General features: G+C 39.0%; 1 protein-coding gene across 4 annotated transcripts in view; it reads right to left on the bottom strand.

Annotated features, from left to right (window-relative positions):
• GPR65 (G protein-coupled receptor 65) overlaps positions 1–25,524 on the bottom strand; it is a 170,626-nt gene that overhangs the window by 58,992 nt on the left and 86,110 nt on the right. Inside the window, exon 4 of one of the 4 annotated variants that reach the window (XR_010323203.1) lies at positions 13,172–20,606. The exons of 1 other annotated variant lie outside the window; for it this stretch is intronic. The gene's annotated coding sequence lies outside the window, so the exon portion shown is untranslated. Of the gene's footprint in view, positions 1–13,171; positions 20,607–25,524 lie in introns of those variants that run through there. 2 more of the 4 variants (XR_002785343.2, XR_010323204.1) reach the window with 2 other exon arrangements.

Raw genomic sequence — 25,524 nt, 5'->3', positions numbered from 1 at the left:
ACTAGACCAGATGAGTTGTAGAATGATATCAAGGACCTCATGCATGAAGAAAGGAAGAGGTCATTAAAAAGGCAGGAAAGAAAAGACAAAAATGATTGTCAGAAGAGACTCTGAAACTTGCTCTTGAACATTAAGTAGTTAAAGCAAATGGAAGAAATGATGAAGTTAAAGAGCTGAACAGAAGATTTTGAAGTGCAGCTTGAAAAGACAAAGTATTATAATGACATTTGCAAAGACCTGGGGATAGGAAACGAAAACGGAAGAACACGCTCAGCATTTCTCAAGCTGAAAGAACTGAAGAAAAACTTCAAGTCTCGAGTTGCAATTTTAAAGGATTGTATGGGGAAAATATTAAACAACACAGGAAACATCAAAAGAAGATGGAAAGAATCCACAGAACCACTGTACTAAAAAGAATTGGTCGAAGTTCAACTATTTCAGGAGGTGTAGCATATGATCAGGAATCGATAGAACTGAAGGAAGAGATCCAAGCTGCACTGAAGGCATTGGTGAAAAACAAGGCTCCAGGAATTCGTAGAATATCAGTTGAGATGTTCAGCACTGCACTCGTCTATGCCAAGAAATTTGGAAGACAGCTACCTGGCCAACCAATGGGAAGAGACCCATATTTATGCCTATTCCCAAGAAAGGTGATTCAACCAAATGTGGAAATTATAAACAATAGCATTAATATCACATGCAAGTATAGTTTTGCTGAAGATCACTCAAAAGTGGCTGCAGCAGTACTTCAACAGGGAACTCCCAGAAATTGAAACTGGATTCAGAAGAGGACGTAGAACAAGGGATATGATGTCTGTTGTTAGATGGATTCTGTCTGAAAGCAGAGAATACCAGAAAGATGTTTACCTGTGTTTTATTGACTATGCAAAGGCATTTGACTGTGGGGATCGTAACAAATTATAGGTAACATTGTGAAAAATGGGAATTCCAGGACACTTAATGGTGCTCATGAGGAATGTGTACATAGATCAAGAGGCAGTTGTTCAAACAGAACAAGGGGATATTTCATTGTTTAAAGTCAGGAAAGGCGTGTGCCAGCGTTCTATCCTTTCACCATACTTTTTTAATCTGTATGCTGATCAAATAACTGGAGAAACTGGACTATATGAAGCAGAACAAAGCATCAGGATTGGAGGAAGACTCACTAACAATCCGCGTTATGCAGATGACATAACCATGCTTGCTCAAGGCAAAGAAGACTTGAAGCACTTACTGATGAAGAACAAAAACCACAGCCTTCATTACGGATTACACTTCAAGATAAGGAAAACAAAAATCCTTACAACTGGACCAATAAGCAATATCATGATAAACAGTGAAAATATTGAGGTTATCCAGGATTTCATTTTACTTGGATCCACAATCAACATCCATGGAAGCAGCAGTCAAGAAATCAAACAACACATTGCATTGGGCAAATCAGCTGCAAAAGACTTCTTTAAAGTGTTAAAAAGCAAAGATAACACCTTGTAGGCTAAGGTGCACCTGAACCAAGCCATGGTGTTTTCAATCGCCTCATATGCATGGGAATACCAGACAATGAATAAAGAAGACCACCCTACTCAGGCATGATCTGAGAATTATGAATGAGAAAAACTGACACCTTTGAATTGTGGTGTTGGTGAAGAATATTGAATATACTATGGACTTCCAGAATAACGAACAAGTCTGTTTCAGAAGAAGTACAACCTTAGAAGCAAGGATGACGAGACTGTCTCACATACTTTGGACAAGTTATCAAGGGGGATCAGTCCCTGAAGAAAGACATCATGCTTGGTAATGTAGAGGTTCAGCAAACAAGAGGAAGACCCTCAAGGAGATGAACTGACACAGTAGCTACAGCAATGGGCTCAAGCATAACAACGATTGTGAGAATGATGCAGGACCAGGCAATGTTTCAATTTGTTGTACATAGGGTTGCTATGAGTCAGAACTGACTCAACAGCACCTAACAACAACAACATTGCAATTTTATAGTCAATCACTTAACTGTAAAACATTTAGTTTACAGTTCTCAGTGCTTGGAAAATTCTGCATCGAACACCCTTTAAGCCAAATTTTGTTTCCGTCCTTAATTGCTTCATTAAGATAAATTCCAGTGGTCTCAGGACCTTTCTAGTTCCTTCCCTAACATGAAATACTAATGACCTTGTTTCTCAAAAAATAGCTAGATTTTACCTGTCCTCAATTCATAAACATAAAGCAAAAAAAGTGGTAGTAAGACCAGAGTCAAAGAGATTTTCAAATAAAGAGGATCCAGCAATTTAGTCTATTGTCATTAGCTTCTTTCAGGTTGGCCCCCGACTTGACAATCTATATGTTACAGAGTAGGACTGCTCCACAGGGCTTTCTTGACTATAATCTGTTACAGAAGCAGTTTGCCAGACCTGTCTTCCAAGGACCCACTGAAAGGGTTCAAAACGCCAACCTTTGGGTTAATAGCTGATCCCCAAATCAGTTGCCATCAAGTTGATTCTGATGAGCTGATGTGTGTCAAAGTAGAACTGTGTTCCATCAGGTTTTCAATGGCCAATTTTTTGGAAGTAGAACGCCAGCCCTTATGAGGTGCCTCTGGGTGGACTCAAAGACTTGACCCACCAACCTTTTGGTTAGCAGTCGAGTACTTAACTGGTTGTGCCACCCAGGAACAACCAACGGATCAATCAATAAATCCCCTGCCTCCGGTAACCCCACATGTCTCAGACTAGAACTATGCTCCATAGGAGTTTCAATGGCTGTAATCTTATAGAAGGAGATAGTTAGGTCTTTTTCTGTGGCACTGCTGGGTGGATTGGAGCCATCAATCTCTCCGTGAGTAGCCAAGAGCACATTGTTCTTGCCTGCCACGCAGGGATCTACACAAACATATATAAACATATATAGCGGGCATTAATCAACTTATCAAAGGTGCAGTTTTGTTCATTATCTCCAGCGTCTAGTACAGTGCCTGTCACAGAGTAAGTGACAGTAAATACTTATTGAATTTTCATCCCAATACCTGGTACATAATAGGTCCTTGAAGAATGGATGAATAAATGACTGCACAAACAACAGTCTGCTAACCTGGTCACCAAAGAGGTGTTACCTGGACCCTATCATATGTGGAATATGGTGGGATTGGAGTATAAGAAGTGATCTTTGAATTTAAAATTCTTAAAATGTCATAAGATTAAACATTTTATGATGATATTGTCAATAAATTATCAGTTGAATTGTGCAGTATAGACTAGTTGCCTTCAAACTGGGTACTTTTACCCCTGGAGTACTCTGTCCTGACACTAAGAAGTTTTCCTTTCCCATCCCTCCTTTCCATAGCCCATCTCCCACTTCATCAAAAACAAAACAAAACAAAACAAATTTCATCTTTCCCACATCTTGCTGTGGCCTATGACTCTGGGCTATAAAAAATCCTAGGGAACAAAGAATGGGTTGAAATTCAAAATGTGGCTTTGAGAGAAGCCTGTTACTTGCTTAAATCAGGGATCCCTAAAATCTTCCTTTTTGTCTTGTACATATTTCTATCAAGGTTAAAACAAGGTATTAAAAATTTAATTGTGCACCCCCGAAATATGTATTAGAATCCTTACCCCTACCTGTGGATGTAATCCTTTTTGAAAATAGGGTTTTATTTTCTATGTTAATTAGATCATACCTGAGTAGGGTACGTTCTAAATCTAATCGTTTCTGAATCATAAAAAAGAGCAGATTAGACACAGAGGCACATACACAGGGGAAGACAGATGCCATGTGAAAATCTACAAGCCAAGGAACCGAACAACACCTGGGACTATCCACAAGGAAAGAACTGACCTGACTGAGACATTACTTTAGACTTTTAGCCTCCACAACTGTGAGCTAATTTCTGTTCTTTAAAGACACCCACTTGTATTTTTGTTACAGCAACACGAGGAAACTAAGACAGGGAACTAAAACAGGGATATTTTGATCCCACTTATTGGTGTGTTCCTAAATTAGAAATAATATTAACTATGGGCCATGGGTCTGATTTTTATTTAATGACCTACCCTTCCATCCCTTACTTTTGTCAAGAAATGTATAGCCCTCGAGTAAGATTTTGATGAAGATAAAGAAAGCCATTGATGAGATATAATAAAGTGAAAATGCCCCCTCCCATTTCACATAAGTGATTTCTTTCAGCTGTTCTCAGTGCTTATCTCTAGAACAAGACGTTAGCTGAAAAGGCACCTGGAGAAGTCCAAGTAAAATAGGTTAGTTATGGTTAATTTTTACAAATGTAACTGGAATATTTTCAGGGACTGTCAAATTTTCAAGTTACCTCGGTAATAAGTTGGGGTATAAGAATCAGCATAAAGCTGGTTCCTGTGAGGCAGAGGTCGAGCACATCCCTGCTTTTCAACTTTTCCATTATCTTTGACACCAGCTGTTCCTTTTCCCAGCCCCCATGGCACTCTTTTTCTCTGTTGGGTTTGATAATTACCTGAATGTTTCACAGAGCTCACAGACTATACTTATGGTTATGTGGTTTATTAGGGTAAAAGGATACAATTCAGGAGAAATGGAATACAATCAGGAACAACAGGATATAGCTCTGGACCAGTGTCAGAAAGAGGTAACTGGGCAAGGTCTGGGAGGGTCTCCAAAAAGGAGAGTATGTCCCTTTCTTAGTCAACCAGGAGGAGTCTCTTCAACCAGGAAATGCTCCATGACATCTCTTGGACAGCACTTCTTCTCAGCTGGCATTGCTGCCACTTCTTGGCCAGTGGTGCTTCTCAGCTGGTGCTGCTCCCTGGCCAGCATGGCTCTCAACTGGCACAGCTCTCAGCCAGGTCTGGGAGGGTTTTCAGCATGGGGCTTTGTGTTCCAAGGGATGCACCATTCCTCCTGGCTCTCGTCAACCAGCAAGCCCCCAAACCCCTGTGTTCCAGGGCTTTTATTATCCAGTCCATATGCTCCTTGTCAGTTAGCAGGTGGGCTTCCCGGCCAGACCAAAAGCAAAACCAAAACCAAACCCACTGAATTGATTCCAACTCACAGCAACCCTATAGGACAGAGTAGAACTGTCCCATAAGACTTCCAGGGAGCACCTGGTAGATTCAAACTACTGACCTTTTGGTTAGCAGCCGTAGCTCTTAACCACTATGCTACCAGGCTTGAGATTGACTTGACGGCAATGTGTAGCTAGACTGGTGCCCAACAAATCATCGGGGTAGTCAGTTACTTAAGAAATCCCTAAGGTCAGTTTTGCAAAGACCAAGGGCAAAAGGCCACATGAGGGAACTCATTGGACCACACTTGGGTAAATCCTATAAAAAAAAAATATAGATAAGAAATTTTGTGATTCCTTTTACTTTAAATCTAGTTTATCATCTTACTAGGCAATATGTATTTAAATTACAGTTAATGCTGTCCTATTTTGTCTTATAAAATGTTAAATATTATTACTTTCTCATATAAAATAAAAGCATATACTAATGAAAAACATAGTTTTTTTCATGGTATATAACTTCTTATCTACATAAAAAAGTTTAATTAGTAAAATTAATGGTACTATTTCTTAATCTCATATATTATTAATTTTTCCCTCTAAAGTGAATTTTCTATATTACTTGAGAATATTTAATTCTTCTGTAAAAAGCAAGAAAACAAAGGGGATAGATAAAACTCATAAGAAATGTTAAGCATAGTAAGAAATCTAGTAGCTTATGACATATAGGCAAAATGCATTGGATATACTTAGTATAAATAATGGGTAAACAAATAGTTTGTGAGACACAGGCAGAGTTCATAAGTGTGTTAAATGTAGATAGTAATTAGTAACCTGTAGGACATATTGGTCAATGTTCAATCATTTCATTAAGTAACATGTGATCAAGAACCCATGGTACTGAAGGAAGAAGTCCACGCTGCACTGAAGGCACTGGTGAAAAACAAGGCTCCAGGAACTGATGGAATACCCACTGAGATGTTTCAACAAACAGATGCAGTGCTGGAAGTGCTCACTTGTCTATGCCAAGAAATTTGGAAGGCAGCTACCTGGCCAGCTGACTGGAAGAGATCCATATTTATGCCTATTTCAGAGAAAGGTGATCCAACCAAAAGCAGAAATGACTGAACAATATCATTAATATCATGCGCAGGTAAAATTTTTCTGAAGATCATTAAAAAGTGGTTACAGCTGTACATTGACAAGGAACTACCAGAAATTCAAGCCTAATTCAGAAGAGGACGTGGAAGGAGCGATGTCGTTGCTGTTGTCAGATGAATCTTGGCTGAAAGCAGAGAATACCAGAAAGATGTTTACCTGTGTTTTATTGACTATGCAAAGGTATTCAATTGTGTGGATCATAACAAATTATGGATAACATTGCAAAGGATGGGAATTTCAGAACACTTAATTGTGCTCATGAGAAACCTGTATTTAGGTCAGGAGGCATTTGTTTGAACAGAACAAGCAGCTACTGCCTGGTTTAAAATCAGGAAAGGCGTGTGTTGGGGTTGTATCTTTTCACCACACTTATTCAATCTGTATAATGAGCAAATGATGCGAGAAGCTGGACTATATGAAGAAAAAAGTGGCATCAGGATTGGAGGAAGATTCATTAACAACCTGCATTATGCAGATGACACAACCTTGCTTGCTGAAAGGGAAGAGGACTTAAAGTACTTACTTACTTACTAATGAATATCAAAGAATACAGCCTTCAGTATGGATTATACCTCAACATAAAGAAAACAAAAATCCTCGCAACTGGACCAATAAGCAACATCATGATAAACAGAGAAAAGATTGAAGTCTTCAAGGATTTAATTTTACTTGAATCCACAATTAACGCTCATGAAAGTAGCCTTCGAGAAAGCAAATGACATATTGCATTAGGCAAACCTGCTGCAAAAAAGCTTTTTAAAATGTTGAAAAGTGAAGTTGTTACCTTAAGGAACTAAGGTGCACCCAACCTAAGGCATGATATTTTTAATTGCCTCAAATGCGTGAGAAAGCTGGACAATGAATAAGGAAGACTGAAGAAGAAGAAAGCATTTGAAATATGGTGTTGGTGAAGGATGTTGAATATACTGTGGACTGCCAAAAGAACAAAAAAATCTGTCTTGGAAGAAGTACAGCCTTGGAAATGAGGATGGCGAGACTTTGTCTCATGTAGGTGGACGTGTTATTAGGAGGGTAGAGTTTCTGGAGAAGGTCATCAGGCTTAGTAATGTAGAGGTTCAGTAAAAAAGAGGAAGACCTTCAACAAGATGGATTGACAGAGTGGCTGCAATAATGGGCTCAAACACAGCAGTGATTGCGAAGATGGCGCAGGACCCAACAGTGTTTTGTTCTTTGTACATAAGATCACTGTGAGTCGGAACCGACTCAGTGGCACCTAACAACAACCACAACAGGTCACAATGTTGAGATAATCCCCCAAACCAATGTTGTTGAATTTTTGAGGACACTTAGTCTGAAAATTTTGGTTGACACTGAATTTCAGTATCATCTCAGGTGAATTAATATAGAGAAATACACATGCTATGTTATTATGAATTAACAGTTCCGTTTAGATCACAAAAAGGAATCAGAGTGTCTGGAGGAAGTTTTGCTTTGTGTTTACTAGAAATTTACTTACCTTGCATCTTTGAAACCTGGTTAGCTATTTTGTTCAATACCCGTTATTTCATAAGAAAGTACAATTTCTTCAGCCACTAAAATGTTAATCAGTGTTTGTCTTGATTACCTAGTGTTGCCATAACAGAAATACAACAAGTGGGTGACTTTAAATGTTTCTAAGTGCAAGAAAGTTGTGATGTGCTGTGTGGACAAAATACGTGTGTTAGATAAGCTTCGTTCAGGCATGACCTATAGTGCTATTAGCTGTGAGTTCAATGTTAATGTCTCAATAATACTTATTAAATCAGGTGTCATTAAACAGAAACATGAATGAAAAAGGTTATATATTGATCAGTGGACAAAAATATTGTAACCTGAAGCTCATGTGAACCTAACCTGGTATTTCTGCAAGAGCAATATTTGCTAATTTGGTATTCAAAACAGTAAAACATAACAACCACAAATAATGAGAACCAACTGCATTATGGAGTTTCTAACACTTATAGAGGTAAAATGTGTGATGTCATTAGGACAAAGAAGAAGAGGTGGAAAATGAAGGTGTACTGTTGTAAGGTTATTACAATGTTTATGAAGTGGTTTTAATAACATTCGAAGGTAGACAATAATAATTTAAAGATGTGTATAATTGTAAACCCTAGAGCAACAAAGAAAAAATACAAAGAGGATTAGCTAATAAGCTAACAGTGGAGATGGAACAAAAAATACTCAATCCAAATAAAGACAAGAAAATAGGAAAAATGGAACAAAAAATAGCCATCGCAAATAGGAAACAAATGGGAACATGGTAGTTTAAAACCCAACCATATCAATAATTACATTCATGTAAATTTTGTAAACACTCCAATTAAAAGTCAGAGATGATCAGAATGGATAAAAAAGCTTGACCCAGCTATAGGATGTCTGAGTTCCTTATTAACGAAGATAAGAAAGAAAGTTCGATGGCCAGGATCTAGAATTCCTGAAGGTCGAATCTCTGTGTTTTTCCCACATAGGCTTGCATGGGAAATATACAGAAGGATACATCAGGACAATGCAAACTTAATTTTATTAGCTTGGACATTGTCTTAAGCCTTCATGCAGAACCACCCACCTATGTGTTTGTTACAAGGCCTTTTATCACTCCTTAGTACAAAGGCACTAAGAGCAATCTGAGTGATTTCCTTGGTCCCTCTCCTCCAGACTGGGGTGAGCAAACTATACTCTGCAGGCCAAATCCTGTCCACCACTGATTTTTTCCGTAACAGCTTTATTAAGATAAGGAGCCCTGGTGGTGCAGTGGTTAAGAGCTCGGCTGCTAACCAAAAGGTTGGCAGTTTGAATTAACCAGCTGCTCCTTGGAAACCCTATGGGGCAGTTCTACTCTGTCCTATAGGATCACTATGATTTGGAATTGACTTGAGGCAAAGGGTTTTTTATTATTATTATTATAATTCACATACCATACAATGCACTCGTTTAAGGTATACAATTCGATGGCCTTGAGTGTATTCACAGAGCTGTGTAACTATCACCATAATCAATTTTAGAACATTTTCATCACCCTATGAAAAAATCCCATACTCTTTAGCTATCACCCTTCAATCTTCCCTTCCCCGTCTTCCTCCTCTGGCCTAGATAACCACTAATTTACTTTCTGTCTCTATAAATTTGCTTCTCCATATTTCACACAAGTGGAATCATACACTGTATGGCCTTTTGTGTCTTGCTTATTTCACTTAGCAAGACATTTTCAAGGTTCATCCATATTGTAGCATGAATCAGTACTTTTTTCCTTTTTATGGCCAAATAATATTCCATCGTATTGATATACCACCTTTTGTTTATTCAACAGTTGAGGACATTTGGGTTGTTGCCACTTTTGGGCTACCAAAAATCATGCTGCTATGGACATGTGTATTAGATTTGGTGAGGGCCTAAGTTTTTATTTCTCTTGATTATACACCTATGAGTGGAATCATTGGGTCAAATGGAACTCTATGCTCAATGTTTTGAGGATCTGGAAACCTGGTTTCCAAGGTGGCTTCATCAGTTTACATTCCCAAAGTATGAGTTGAATTTTCTCCACCTCCTTGCTAGATCTTGTTATTATCTGCCTTTTTTTATTATAGCCATCCTAGAGGGTGTGAAGTATATCTCATTTACAGGGTGTGTATTTGACCTGATTCAAAGCCACTTAGTGGGAAATACTCCATTCTCAAAACATTTTTTGGAAAAATTCAATGGCAATTGTTTAACATTGCAGCTACTTGAGGTGGTGATGCTACTCAGAGCAAACAAGGAGGCTGCACAAAATACTTGAAAGGAAAATCTTGGGAATGAGATATCCAAAGGGGTTTTGAAAGCTTCAGCATATCCCCTGGAGTCCACAAAGCCACATGAAGATGCATGGCTATGTGAATGAGCCAGAAAGACCTAATATCTCATCCCTGGCTGATGCTGAGTCTCTGCTCAAACAGGAAGTGAAGAATAAGGCAGAGTTGAAAACTGCTGCAATATTGAAGGCAAAGCACCCCTGCAAAGGCTGGGAAACTTATTTATTTCAAAAATTTAAGTAAATCTCTGTTTAATTCTTAGTAGACCACTAAGATACCCGATCTTCCCTAAAAGGAATATTAGACAGTCCTTCACGCTTAGATGAAAGGACGCCAGGCAGTAACTTGAATCCACATGAAGAAATAAAGAGCACCAGTAAAGGTGGTTACATAGGTAAATATAAAAGAAAAAAAAAATTTTTTTTTAGACAGTATAAATGCATTTTTTGTTTGTAACTCTTTTTTTGCCCATCTGATTTAAAAGAAACTGCATAAAACAATAGTTTTAAATCTGTGTTGATGATCATACAATATACAAAATAAAATTTGTATGACAATAATAGTACAAAGGAAGGGGAGGAAATGGAGCTATATAGGAGTAAGGTTTCTGTAAACTAATGAAATTAAGTTGATATTATTCTGAACTAGACTGTTACAAGTAAATATATTAAGTATAATTCCCCAGTGAAGCCACTAAGAAAATAAAAATATATAGCAAAAAAAGCAACACAGAAATTAAAATGGCACACTAGAAAATATCTGTTTAACACAAACAAAGGCAGTACTGGAGGGGTAACCCATTACTGTTGAGTCAATTCCAACTCATAGCAACCCTACAGGACAGAATAGAACTGCCCCATAGAGTTTCCAAGGCTGTAAATATTTATGGAAGTAGACTGCCACATCTTTCTCTTGTGGAAAGTTGGTGGGTTTGAACCACTGATCTTTTGGTTAGCAGCTGAGTCCTTAGCCATTGCACCACCAGGGCTCCTTTTAATAGAGGAATAGAGGAAAAAAATAGACATAAGACATATAAAAAACAAATATGAAAACAGTAGACACAAATACAGTTTCCATGAAACACCTGGTAGTTTCAAACTGCAACCTTTTTGGTTAGCAGCCATAGCTCTTAACCACTACATCATTAGGATTTCCCTCCATAATTACATTGAACAAAAACAAATTAGGCACTCCAATCAAAATGCAGATATTAGCAGAATGGATAAATAAACATGATTCAATTTTATACGGTCTATAAGACACACTTTTTCAAAGACACAAATAGATTGTACGTAAAAGGATAGAAAAAGATAAATTACACAAAAATAACTAAAAGAGAGCTGGGGTGTCTAAATTAATATGAGAAAATATAGATTTTTAAGCCAAAAAGCTTACTTGAGACAAAAAAGGACATATTATAATGATAAAAGGGTCAATCCATTAGGAAGACATAACAATTATAAACAAATGCACACTTAATAAGAGAACCCCAAAATACATGAAACGAAAACTGACGAAGGGAGAACTAACTCACCAATCACAGCTGGAAACTCCAATACCCCACCTTCAATAACGATTACAGCAATTAGAAGATCAGCAAGAAATAGACAAACAACACAATAAACCTACTAGATCTAACAGACATCTATAGAACAATTCATTCAAAAGCTGAAAAATGTATATTCTTCTCAAGTGCACATTGAATATTCTGTAGGATAGACCGTATGCTAGGCCATAAAATAAACCTCAATAAATTTAAAAGAATTAAAATTATACAAACTATGTTCTCCAAAATGAAATGAAATTAGATGTCATTAATAAAAAGGACTTCGGACATTCAAAAATATGTTAAAATTAAATGACATACTTCTAAATAACCCAAGAGTCAAAGAAGAAATCACAGGGGAAATTAGAAAATGTTTTGAGATAAACAGAAATGAAAACACAATATATATTAAAAAAACAAACAATATAAGGGGAAGAGCTAAAGCTGTGCTTTGAGGAAAATTTATAGCTGTAAATGCCTATGTTAAAAAAGAAATATCTCTAAGTAATAACCTAATGTTCCGCTTAAGAAACTAGAAAAATAAAAAAGCAAACTAAACACAAAGCAGACATATGGAAAGAAATAGTAAAGATTAAAGTAGAAATAAATGAAATAGAGAATAGAAGAACAGTAGAGAAAATGAACAAGACTTTGAAATGATCAAAACATTGACAAACCATTTTGTTAGACTGACCAAGAATAAAAGAAGGCTCAAATTACCAAAATTGAAAACAAAAGAAGGGACATTTCTACTGACCTTATAGAAATAAGAAAGATTGTAAGGGAATAATATGAAGAACTTTATGAAAACCAATTAGAAAACAGATGAAATGGCTGGATTCCTAGAAAGATATAAACTATTGAAACTAGCTCAAAAAGAAATGGAATGCCTGAACAGACCTGTAACAAGAGATTGAATTAGTAAACAAAAATATACCCACAAATAAAAGTCTAAGCCCAGACGACTCCAATGGTAAATTCTACCAAATATTTAAAGAATTAATACCAATTCTTCGCAAACACTTCTAAAATATAAAAGAGGAGGGAACACTTCTCATCTCTTTCAATGAGGACAGTATTCTCATGACACCAAAACCAAAGACATCTGCAGAAAACTGCAGACCAATACCCCTTGTGACTATAGACTCAAAAATCCTCAACAACCACTAGCAGATTGAATCCATCAATATATAAAAAGAATTATATGTGATCAAGTGGAATTTATCCCAGAAATGTAAGTTTGATTCAATGTATAAATTCGTGTAATACATCATATTAACAGCATAGAAGGCAAATATGCTCATATGATCATCACAATAGAAGTAGAAAAACCATTGGTAAAATCTAACAGTCATTAGTGATAAAAACATCCAACAAGCTAGGAATAGAATGGAACTTCCTCAATCTGATAAAAGACATCAACGAAAAACCCACAGCTAAGGTATATAATGGTGAATCACTGAAAGCTTTTCCACTAGGATAGGAAGACAAAGATGTCCACTCTTGCTACTTCTATTCGACATTGTACTGGAGGTTCTAGCCCATGCAATTAGACAAGGAAAAGAAATAAAAGACATCCAGATTGGAAAGAAAGAAGTAAAACTACCTCTATTTGTAGATGACATGATATTACATAAAGAAAATTAGAAGAAATCTACATAAAAGCCTAATTAGGATTGTGGGATACAAGATCAATATACAAAAATCAATTGCATTTCTATATACTAATAATGAACAATCTGAAAATGAAATTAAGAAAACAATTTTATTTACAGTAGCATAAAAATAATAAAATACATAGAAGTAAATTTACAAAAGAAATGCAAGACTTGTACACCAAAAACTGAAAAACATCGTTGAGAAAAATTAAATAAGCCCTAAATAATTTAATAATTGAGCAATTTAATTTAAGGACTAAGGTGCATCTGACCCCAGCCATAGTGTTTTCAGTCAACTCATATGCATACAAAAACTGGGTAATGAATAAGGAAGACCGAAGAAGAATTGACAGCTTTGAATTATGATGTTTGTGAAGAATATTGAATATACCATGGACTGCCAGAAGAACAAACAAATCTGTCTTGGCAGAAGCACAGCCAGAATACTCTTTAGAAGCAAGAATGGTGAGACTTTGTCTCACATACTTTGGACATGTTATCAGGAGGGATCAGTCCCTGGAGAATGACATCATGCTTGGTAAAGTAGTCATCAAAAAAGAGGAAGACCCTCAATGAGATGGATTGACACAGTGGCTGCAACGATGGGCTCAAGCATAGCAATGACCATGAGGGTGGCACAGGACTGGGCAGTGTTTCGTTTTCAACCCGTGTATAGGGTCGCTGTGAGCCAGAACTGACTCCAGGCACCTAACAACAACAAATAATTGGATAGACACCTCATGTTCATGTTTTGGAAGACTTAATATTGTTAATATGCAACATTGTCTGCGTTGGTTGAATAGGGGCCCTCCACAAATTCACGTCCACCCAGAACTTCAGAATGTGAACTTATTTAGAAATAGAGTCGTTGCAGATATAATTAGTTAAGTTTAAATGGGGTCAGACTGGATTAGCATAGGCTCTTTGTTCAATGACCAGTATCCTTGTAAGGAGAGAACACTTAGTGACACAGACACATAGGGAGGAAGGCCGTGTGAATACAGAGGCAGAGGTTGAAGTTGTGCTGCCAAGAAATGCTAAGGATTGCTGGCAACCACCAGAGGCTAGGAAAAGGCAGGGATGGATTCTTCATTAGAGCCTTCAGAGGGAGTATGGCCCTGTGGACACCCTGATTTCAGATTTCTGAGCTCATAAGCTGCGAGAGAATACATTTCTATTGTTTTAAGCAGCCAAGTGTGTCACAGTTTGTTATGGCAGCCCTAGATAACTAATATAATCCCCAACTGGATCTACACATTCGACACAATTCCTTGCCAAAGCCCCAGCTGTCTTTTTTGCAGGAATTGACATACAAAGTGGAGGATACAACTTTCCTGATGTTAAAACTTACTGCAAAGCTACAGTAATCAAAAGTGCATGGTACTGAATAAGTATAAAAAAACAGAACTATATAAATGGAATAAAGTGAGAATTTAGAAATAACAGCTTTACATTTATGATCATTTATGAAAACATACGTCCATACAAAAACATGCACATGAATGTTCGTAGCAGCATTATTCATAATAGCCTAAAAGTGGAAACAATCCAAATGTCCAACTGATGAATGGATAAACAAAATAGGATTTATTCATACAATGGAATATTACTCAGCAAAGTACATGCTGCAATGAACAAATCTGTCTTGGAAGAAATATAGCCAGAATGCTCCTTAGAAGCAAGGACGGTGAGACTACGTCTCACGTACTTTGGACATGTTCTCAGGAGGGATCAGTCCCTGGAGAAGGACATCATGCTTGGTAAAGTAGAGGATCAGCAAAAAAGAGGAAGACCCTTAACAAGATGGATTGACACAGTGGCTGCAACCATGGGCTCAAGCATAACAAAGATCATGAGGATGGAAAGAAACCGGCAGTGTTTCTTTCTGTTGTACATAGGGTGGCTATGAGTCAGAGCTGACTCAGTGACACCTAACAACGTGCTACAACATGAATAAACCTTGAAAACATCATGTTAAATGAAGAATCCAAACACAAAAGGCCATATTTTGTATGATTTCATTTACATAAAATGTCCAGACTAGGCAAATCCATAGTGACAGAAAGTAGTGATTGCCAGGTACTGGGAACAGGGAGAATGGGACATGACTGCTAATGGGTACAGAGTTTCTTTCCAGTGTAATGAGAATGTTTAGAATTAGGTAGTGGCGATGGTTGTACAAGTTTGTGAGTATACTAAAAGCTACTGTTTTGTACACTTTAAAATGGTGAATTTTATGGTAAGTAAAATATATTGCAATAAAGCTGTTAAAAAAAAAACTTTTTTTTTTTTTTTTTTTAACTCGTACTTGTATAGGTCATGGTGTGGCTGAGTTCTTTGTTCAAGGTGAAATCAAGATGTTGTTTGGCTGTGTTTTCATCTGAAGCTCCATGTTCTCTGCCAAGCTCATTCCTGTCATTTAGCAGAACTCAATTCCTTGCAGTTGTGAGACTGAGGTCCCCATTTGCTTACTGGCTGTCAGCAGGGGGCCATTCTCAGCTTCTAGAAGCTGCCCACTGTCCTTATTATACTGCCCCCTCCATCTTCAGGCCAGTGATGGTGCATTGACTATATCTCGTGACTGAAATCTCTGATTTTTCCTTTTGCTACCAGCTGAAGAAAACTCTCTCTATGCTTTTAAGACAGAAACTCTCTGCTTCTGTGATTCTCTTAGGCCCACCCAACTAATCTATATCTTAAGATCTTGGTAAAGGAGACCTGGTAGTGCACTGGTTAAGTGCTTGGCTGCTAACCAAGAGGTCGGTAGCTCAAACCCATCAGCTGCTCTGCAGGAGGAAAGACCTGGCCATCTGCTCCCATAAAGATTACAGTCTAGGAAACCCTATGGGGCAGTTCTGTTCTGTCCTATAGGGTCTCTATGAGTCGGACTTGACAACACACAGTAATAACAACAAGGTTTTGACACTTGGTACTTAATTGCATCTGTAAAATCCCTTTATGACAGTACCTAGATTAGTGTTTGGATAACTGTCTTAGTCATCTAGTGCTGCTATAACAGAAATACCACAAGTGGATGGCTTTAACAAAGAGAAATTTATTCTCTCACATTCTAGTAGGCTAGAAGTCTAAATTCAAGGCATCAGCTCCGGAAGAAGGTTTTCTTTTTCTGTCGGCTCTGGAGGAAGGTCCTTGTCATCATCTTCCCCTGGATGAGGAACTTCTCAGGTACAGGGACCCCGGGTCCAAAGAATGTGCTTTGCTCCCGGTGCTGCTTTGTTGGTGGTATGGGGTCCCCAACTCTCTGCTTGCTTCCCTTTCCTTTTTATCTCTTGTAAGATAAAAGGTCACACCCCAGGGAAACTCCCTTTACATTGGATCAGGGATGTGACCTGAGGAAGGGTGTTCCATCCCAACTTAATTCTCTTTAATCACAGGCAGACATGATGGTTTATAACACATAGGAAAATCACAAAACCAAGTTGAGACACATTTTGGGGGGACACAATTCAATCCATGACAGTAACCATGGGTGGGAATCTTGGGAGGGGAATATTTGGAATTCCGCCTACCCCAACCCATATTGGTGCTCATCCTTCTAGGGAGTGGGTCAGCTGTGAGTCTTATGTGCCTAAATGTTCCATGTTGCTGAAATTCTGTCCAGCATTTTGACCTCTCCAAATGAGCCAAGGACCATCTCTCAGGAACTGTCCAGATGAACATCTGGAGTTGTTTTGCTCCAGCCTTGGTCTCAAAGTGTCAGTATCAGTGAGTTGAAATGCCTACTTAAGAAGGTCCTGTGGAAGGCTACGGATGGTGGAAACCTCAGGCTGCCTGGCCTGGGTGATTGCAATCATCTTGGGGTACCTCCGTTGGTGAAGGGAGAGTTGGAATGAGTAGTGTCTGGTCCTGTCAATGCTGCCTTGACCTGGGGTCTTATGAATGCCGTTCTAAGTAGCTCTGAAATCACCTCTCCCTATTTTTCCCCAATAGGATCACTGCCATTCCATGCTTGACTCTCTATGGCACTAAATGTTCCCCGTGGCATGGTGGTGGGTGTTTGGGGGCATCATGATGAGAGCCATCATGTAGAAATAGAAAAAAAAGAGAACTTAAATTTCCTGGTACAAAACAGGATAAGAATGGCACGAACCTCTACCTACCCCATTTAAAGAAATTCACTAAAAACACATGTGCTGGCAGTATGCAATAAATAGCAGTAAATGAAGAACCTGCGTAAAGATATTTCAGATACCCTAGTGTGCCTATTTCCTTTTAAATTGTTTCCTCGGAGTCAAAATACAGACAATCTCTTCCAAGTAGATGTCATTATTCATGGGCTAGAAAAATTCCTAATTCTGAAGAAGGTTCCAGAATAAGGTAGACATCAATGCCACATCATTTGGAGCCCAATGAAAGATGACTGGTGGCAGGCCAACTGCTCTCTGGTCCTCACTCCCAAAATTTAACCCTTACATATGGATACTGAACAGGTCTTGTACAATCTGGGTGAGGCACCCCATGAATATTCTCTTATTCAAAATAATCAAATTTCGAGGATGTGCTACCGGGAAAATCTGTCACATTGCATTAGGTTGGCACTGTGACTTATATGAAAATTGTCACGTAACTCAATTGCCCAGGCCCAATCTTCCGCCGGCATAATTTAGTTCACTTAGAGTTAAGAGAATAAATGGTTAATAAAATGTCTTATCTGGGATTGTTGAAGGCAAACAAGAGACTGTGGTGCATCGGATGGTTCACAGGAGCTCAGGAGCTGGCTGCTAAGATTAGAACAAGCATAGGAACAGCGTTTAACACTTCAGGAATGCTTACAATTACATTATATTGCTCTCTATAGTTTACGAAGCACTCTAACTTATTGTCTGCCTTGATTCTTAGTGCAACTCTGTAAGGTAAGCGTTGTTATTATCACCATTTACAGGTATGCATCACTTAACGTCCACCATAGGTTCTGTGAAACAGGGCGTTATGCAATGTGTGAACACCATGTTACATATAGGCAGTCCCATTACAATTTCTAGTTAAATTCTCATAAAGCCTATTATGTTAAAACCTTATGGGAGCCTACTGGACAAAGCCCAAAAGCTGTATCCGCTGGATATAGGAGGCCGGCTTTGCCCAGTATGTGGCTGGGCTGGGCTGGGGCCTGTGCCAGCAGGTGTATCTGGACTTTGTGAACATCTGGGTGCAGGCAGGAGGGCGGGGCTGGGTGTGGCCATGTAGAGAGGAGGCCACCAGGAGTGAGTATGTGGGTGCTGGGAGCATGGCTGGTGGTGGCGGCCCTGGCTGCCACCACCCTGCTAGTGAGACCACTTCCTGGTCTTGTGCAGCCGCACCGTTGCCCAGAGCCAGGAGCTCAGAGTGCCCTGGTTGGGCTGGTATCCCCACCAGCACTGGAGGCATGAGAAGAGGGGCCCTGGCAGGTGCTGCCCTGCACCAGGAGTGAGAGGCTGCATGACTGCTGGGTGGGTGAAGAAAGCCAGGAGGAGGCAAAGGAGGAGGCAGAAGAGGTGGAGGTGCTGCAGAGATTGGGGTGTGCCCTGGAGCTCCTCTGCTCATTCATTCTAGGGGTTGGGGTCTTTATAACCATTACGGGGAAACAATAAACAGACGGAGAGCTGCATTACCTTAAAAAAACAAAAACAAAAATCCTTATGTGACCACTGATGTACCTGCGGTTGGCCGTGGCCTGAAGGGACATTATGTGGGTGTGTGACTGTATAATGAAGATACTGAAGCTCAGAGGGAGTGCTTGTTCAAGATCACTTACCTAGTCTGTGATGGAGTGGAATGAGAAGCTGAACTCAAACTTCTAAGAATAATAAAAGCTTCCATTTATAGTGCCCCGAGTGTGGGCCAGATACTTTACATATATTACTGTGAAATCCTTTAGGAACCCTTCAAGGTACATTACTATCAACGGCCTTCTCAAGACTTGCCTATGGTCAAATAATACAACAAAACCTGAAAGAACTGGAACTGCCAGAGAAGGAAAACTCAAATATTTTCCACTAAAAGGGAATGTAGGAAAGTGGTAAGACCGTACCCTGTCAAAGGTGGAAAACTTCTGAGACCTGGGAAAACAAGGCAGGCGCATTGAGTTCTGGCTTTCACAGGTTTTCCTGTAAATGGTGGAGCTGGGATTCCAACTCTAGGACACCTGAATTTGAGCCTGTGGCCTGCCCAGTACGTTCCTGAGCCATACTGGTATCTAGAATGTTTGCGGCAGTGTTCCTTTTATTCTATGTCTCCCAGGCAACCTCTGACTCAGTTTGAACCCCACCATGCTAACTTGGGAAAACCCTGGTGGTGTAGTGGTTAAGTGCTACAGCTGCTAACCGAAAGTTCGAATCTACCAGGTGCTCCTTGGAAACACTATGGGGCAGCTCTATTCTATCCTATAGGGTCACTATGAGTTGGAATCGACTTGACGGCAACAGGTTTATTCTAACTTGGATACACTTACTATGAACGATTATATATATATATAAAAAAGTGCCTGAAACAAAGAAAAACTTGCTCAGTATTTGTTTAGTGAACAGTAATAATTACCCTTTAACCTGTTACAGCACCTCAGAATTTACAAAGTCTTTTCACATAGATTCTTGTTAGATCAGTTAAATAATTTGAAGAGCACTTTAGTGTGTTCTTGTCTTTCTTTCTTTTTTTTTTTTAAGGTTTTATCATGTCACCCCCAACCAGATAGTAAGCGTCTCTATCTAGAAGGTAATGAATAGGTCATTTTTTTTTTTTATTTCTACAAGGCTGATTCTTCAATTGGTTTCACTGGATAATAGACTTATAGTTTGAAATGATCACGCGTGTCATCCTGAAGATGATCACAAAGAATGAACTGGATTGTGGTTGTTAGTTGTAATTAAGTCTGCTCTGACTCATGGCAACCTTATCTACAACAGGATGAAATATTGCCTGGTTCTGTGCCATCTTCATGATTATTGGTATATTTGAGCCCATCGTTGTGGCTACTGTGTCAGCCTATCTCACTGAGGGTTTCCTAGGTTTTTGCTGACCCTCTACTTTACCAAACATGATATCCTTTTCTGACGATTGATCTTCCTTGATGACATGTCCAGGGTAAGTGAGTAAAAGTCTTGCTATCCTTGCTTCTAAAGAGCATTCCACTTGTACTTGTTCTAAGACTGATTTGTTCATTCTTCTTGCAGTCCATGATATATTCAATATTCTTCTTCAACACCACAATTCTTCTGTCTTCCTTTTTCATTGTCTAGCTTTCACATGCATATAAGGCCATTAGTCATCAAAGTGACATCTTTGCTTTTTAAAACTCTAACGAGGTCTTTTGCAGCAAATGTGTCCAATGCAATACTTCATGTCATTTCTTGACTGCTGCTTCCGTGGACGTTGACTGTTGATCCAAGTAGAATGAAATCAGTGACAACTTTGATTTCTTCTTCATTTTTCATCATGCTGTTCGTGTTCATTGTCATGAACTGGATAATCTACACAAAAAAAGCAAGAACAGACAGTTTTCATTATCCAAATCATAACCAACTTTGCTAATGTATCCTGAATGTGACTGTGAAGTACTTTAAGTTCTTTCCCTCCTTTACTCCACTGCAAGGTGAGCACTGATACCATTATCCCCTGTACTCCATCACACTTGGGGGTAGGGAGGGATCAACCTGCCTGTTCAGATCTCCATAGCTCTTGGGGTCCAGAAAGATGAGACAATCCCCCCAGAACATTCATATAAGCTCAGATACAAGACATACCACAGCCCTGTTCTCACCTGTCATGGTGTTTGGCCTTCATAGGTGATCGCTAAATCCTTTACTAGTTTTAATATGCTATGGAAACCCTGGTGGCATAGTGGTTAAGTGCTACAGCTGCTAACCAAAAGGTCAGCAGTTCGAATCCACCAGGCACTCCTTGGAAACTCTGTGGGGCAGTTCTACTCTGTCCTGTAGGGTTGCTATGACTATGAGTCAGAATCGACTTGACAGCAATGGGTTTGTTTTTGGTGTGATTCATTGTTATTTTCTCCAATATTACGTTTCAAGATGCTTTTGTCTTGTATAGCTTCCCTAGGCAGCTTATTTAAAGTTGTGATAAAAAAACCAAGAAATCAAACCTGTTGCCATCGAGTCGATTCCGACTCACAGCCACCCTATAGGACAGAGTAGAACTGCCCCACAGGTTTTCCGAGGAGCACCTGGTGGATTTGAACTGCTGACCTCTTGGTTAGCAGCTATAGCTCTTAACCACTACACCACCACATTTCCCATTAAAAAAAAGTTCAAATAGGCAAATCTAACTTTACTGGCTCAAACTTTTAGTGATAGGGGAAATGCCCATGATAATACTGTTAAATGAAAATAGTAGATAAAAATATGTGCAGTATGATCCCGGTTCTCTGTTTTTCTACTACTTGTAGATGTGTGACTTTGGGTCACTGTGAGCCTCGTTCTCCTACATGTGCATAGTAATGTGTACTTCACAGGGTTAACTAAGAGTAATTCATTTGACAGTCCTCTAAAAATCCTGAAGATTATGCCTCCTGCACACCCTTCAGCCTGTTCCCACTAGATTCTGCTGTTTTTCCAACACTTACCCCATTGACAGGTCCAGACCTTCCTCCTTTCCAAAATCTAGCTCAAATGTCAGAATCTTTAGGAAGCTGCCTTAGTTACCTAGTGCTGCCACAACAGAAGATACCACAAGTGGATGGATTTAAAGAACAGGAATTTATTGTTTCGTAGTTTCATAGGCTAGAAGCCCAAATCAGGGCATCATCTCCTTGTCAGTAGATCCAGGAGTTCCTTGGAGTTTGTTGGTGTTCCTCGGTGGTTGCTGGTGTTCATTGACGTTCCTTGGTGTTCTTGGCAACTGTCTTCCCCCTGTGTGTGTCTCTGTGTCTATTTTGCTCTTTTCATAACTCAGAAGTGATCAAGTTTAGGATCCCCTCTACTTGGGTATGACGCAATTAACATAACGAAGGCAACTCTGTCTCCAAACAGGATCGCATTCACAGGTACAGGGGCCGGGGCTTTAATACATATTTTGGGGGAACATAATTCAATCCACAATGGAGGTGTTTTTCAATCCCAACCCATCCATAAGAAATTGATCTCTTCCTACAGCCTTCTAGGTATCTACGTCAGAGCAGCACTATATTTCGTTAATTTTCTGCATCCCCCACAGACCAGGCCTAGGACTGGACCTGGTACACAGTAGGTGTTCAAGATATAATCTATTGAGCTGCACTGAACACCAGTTAAGTAAACCAATGCGTTTCCTTTCCATGACCTATCTGGAAAATTCCTTCATTGACCAGCAGTGGAGCACCCTGGAAGGAACAGAGACCAGGAGGAGTTAACAGGAACCCAGACAACTCCTTAAGACATTTAGGATAAACAAGTTTGTTTATTTGGTCTTCCTTTGTGTATATTTTATGCATAATGAACCTATTTTAAGATATGTTTGAGACAGTCTAATGTTTATGGATACTAACATGAATGTTAAGTGACTTTCTTGATGTATAGATGTACTTTAAATTTTTAATCAATATGAGAAAAGCTATTCTATTTAGGAAGTCTGGAATATCACGTAGAGTGATTATTTAAACTGCTTATGGGGGAGGATAAAATAGTACAAAAAGAAAGTGTGCTGTGAAAATGTACAGAGTTTAAACGGGGTTTATTTCAAAACGTGTGGAATCCACATATGCATATTTATTTATTTGTCCTGACAAATTTAAAACGAATCTGCTAAGGATACTTGGGATTGCGGCACAGCTAAATGACAAGCTATATTCTCACTTGAATGACTTTCTTATCTCAGTGTACCTCAATTCCAAAGAAATGGACTTTTAAGAAATTCTAGAACTAAAAATGTACCTCCCATACTTCCCTCTTCCAAGCTAGCTGCTTGTGAAAATCTGAAACCACACCAAGCCCGGAGGTAGTTGGTCTTTTGTTAGGAGCTCAAACAGTGGAGGGTACAACACATCCGTACATTGTCTAGAGAGTTCTGTATTTTGCTACCTTTACAGTTGAGGTGTCCATCTTTTTCTTTTTCACCTACACTGAATTTTTTTTTTTTTTAAGTCCTTTGTGCCTTATACGTAGTAGGACTTCAACAGAAGGTATTGAAATGGATGATTAAGTGAACTTGAAAACTGGAAGTAATTTAATTTCTCCTGCATTTTCGCTCTTCATTGATGGCTGCACCATCCACCCAGTCTTCAAGCAAAGGTGCATAAGGTGCACTGATACCTCCCTCTCTCTTGCTTCCTACATCTTGTCAGTAAGTCCAATGATTTTTCTCTAATCTGTTATCTCTGCTCCATTCCCTCTCCCCTGTCTCAGACCATTTCCTTATATCTAGGCAACAACCTCATGGATTTGCTATAATGTTGTTTTGACTGTGTGTGACAGAGACCCAAAGTAACAATGGCAAATACAAGACTGGCTTGGGAGCTTTTCTTCTGCAGGCACCTGGTTTCCTTCTTTCTTGTTGCTCTGCCATCTTTAGGGCTGCTATCATTTGCATTGCCCAAGATGGCTCACCATCATGTCTGCATTCAAGTAAGAAAGAAGGGAGAGATTGGAAATGAGAGGGCATGGCCCTTCTTTTTAAGGCAGGACTCAGAGATTTCTCAGGTAATTTAAACTCACATCCCATTGGACAGAATTAGTCACATGGCCTCACATCACCTATCTTGTCCTATTAGCACCCGATTCTTTACCACCGAACTGTTATTTTTCTATGAATAATGTGGTATTTCATGCCTCAGTGCCTTTGCACATACTGTTTCTTCTTTTAAGAATGTTCTTCCACTTGGAAAATTTCTAGTTGGCTTTACAAACCAAGCTCTGAAGTCACTTCCATTAGGAAACCTTTATTAACCTTCTCTCTCCCACCCTTATCCAAGATAATTAATTGGTCACTCCTTACTATCTCAGTGGCACAAATGGATAAGTGCTTGGCTATTAACTGAGAGGTTGGAAGTTCAAACCCACCTAGAGGCGCATTGGAAGGAAGCCCTCCTGATTTACTTTTGAAAGATCACAGCCATTGAAAACCCCATGGAGTACAGTTCTACTTTGGCACACATGGGTCACCATGAGTTGGAATCGACTCAATGGCAACTGGTTTGGTTTATGGTTTTCTTTACAACCTCATACCTTGTACTTACCTGTTCCATTTTTGCCCTTAATATATTATGTAGTAATTTATCTGTTTGCATATCTGTCTCCTTTTCTACACTATGAGCATGATCAGATTCATCTTCATATCCTCAGAGTCACAGAGCTTGCCACAGTTCAATAAGTGCTTGTTTACCTTTGACTATGTGAATGAATGAATGAGTGAAAGAGTGATTACGTCACACACCATTCCTTGTTTAATACTTCTTACCTTTAATATGGGGGCTTGTTTCAATAAACAAAAAACTACTATTGAGCACTTTCTTTGGTTGAGGTACTGTGTTAGGGTCTTAGCATAGTTATCTAATTTAATTCTTACAAATATCTCCTTAAGGTAGATGTTATTACTATAATTTTAGAGATGGGAAACTGAGGCATCAATAACTTAAGTAACCTACCCATCTTCTTTCTTAATTTTATGGATTGTAGGGCAAATGGAGAGTAGAAGAGCATAGAGTAGAGTTTTATATGGAATAATATGCTGCAAAGTATATTGGACTGGCAGTACTTAGCCCTTGTCCAAATTCTATAAATTCTTAGCCCACTCCACCTGGGACATGCTACCTTCCCCCCCGGGCCTCAGTTTTCTCATCCATAATGGGAGAGTTTGGCTTAATGCTCCCTCAGTTTCCTTCCACATCTAAAATTCAGTGATTTTCTTACTTTTCTAATACAGCAAGTTGAAATGTAGCCCTCCTCCACACCAGTATGCTACACTTGAACAGCTGTGATTTTGCTAAAAATGGACACTTTCTGAATGTTAAAACAGTGCATGGTAGAGAATAGACAATTTATATCCAAAAACCTCCACTGTTAAAAGATTAACACTAAACCCCTGGAACTCACTCAGAATAAAATCTTTTCAGAATGGAGGATGTGAAATGGCATAGCTTTCACTGGAGATTTTAGAAGATTGCTTTCAGATATATTTAGCCACAAAGCAAATTTCGAATTCTATGAGTATTGCAATTGAAATGTAGCCTCAGCACACCCTGGATTATCTCTTTGGCATGGTCCCACAATGTGGCCAAGTCTATATAATCTCTGTGTGTGTTGGTGGATATCATACAGGTCTTTTCTTCATTGAGTTATACTGGAGTCTTGAGAGGTCTCAATAATATGGCCACTTTTCATCACCTGGGTTCTGAAACAACTGAAAACAAGACAAACTTGCTCAGCAGATAGAGATGAAAATATCACCTTTTTGATG

This window comes from Loxodonta africana, chromosome 10, assembly GCF_030014295.1.
Source record: "Loxodonta africana isolate mLoxAfr1 chromosome 10, mLoxAfr1.hap2, whole genome shotgun sequence".
Taxonomy (NCBI): domain Eukaryota; kingdom Metazoa; phylum Chordata; class Mammalia; order Proboscidea; family Elephantidae; genus Loxodonta; species Loxodonta africana.
Note: the sequence above shows the minus strand (reverse complement) of the source record. Positions and strands in the feature narration are given on the sequence as shown.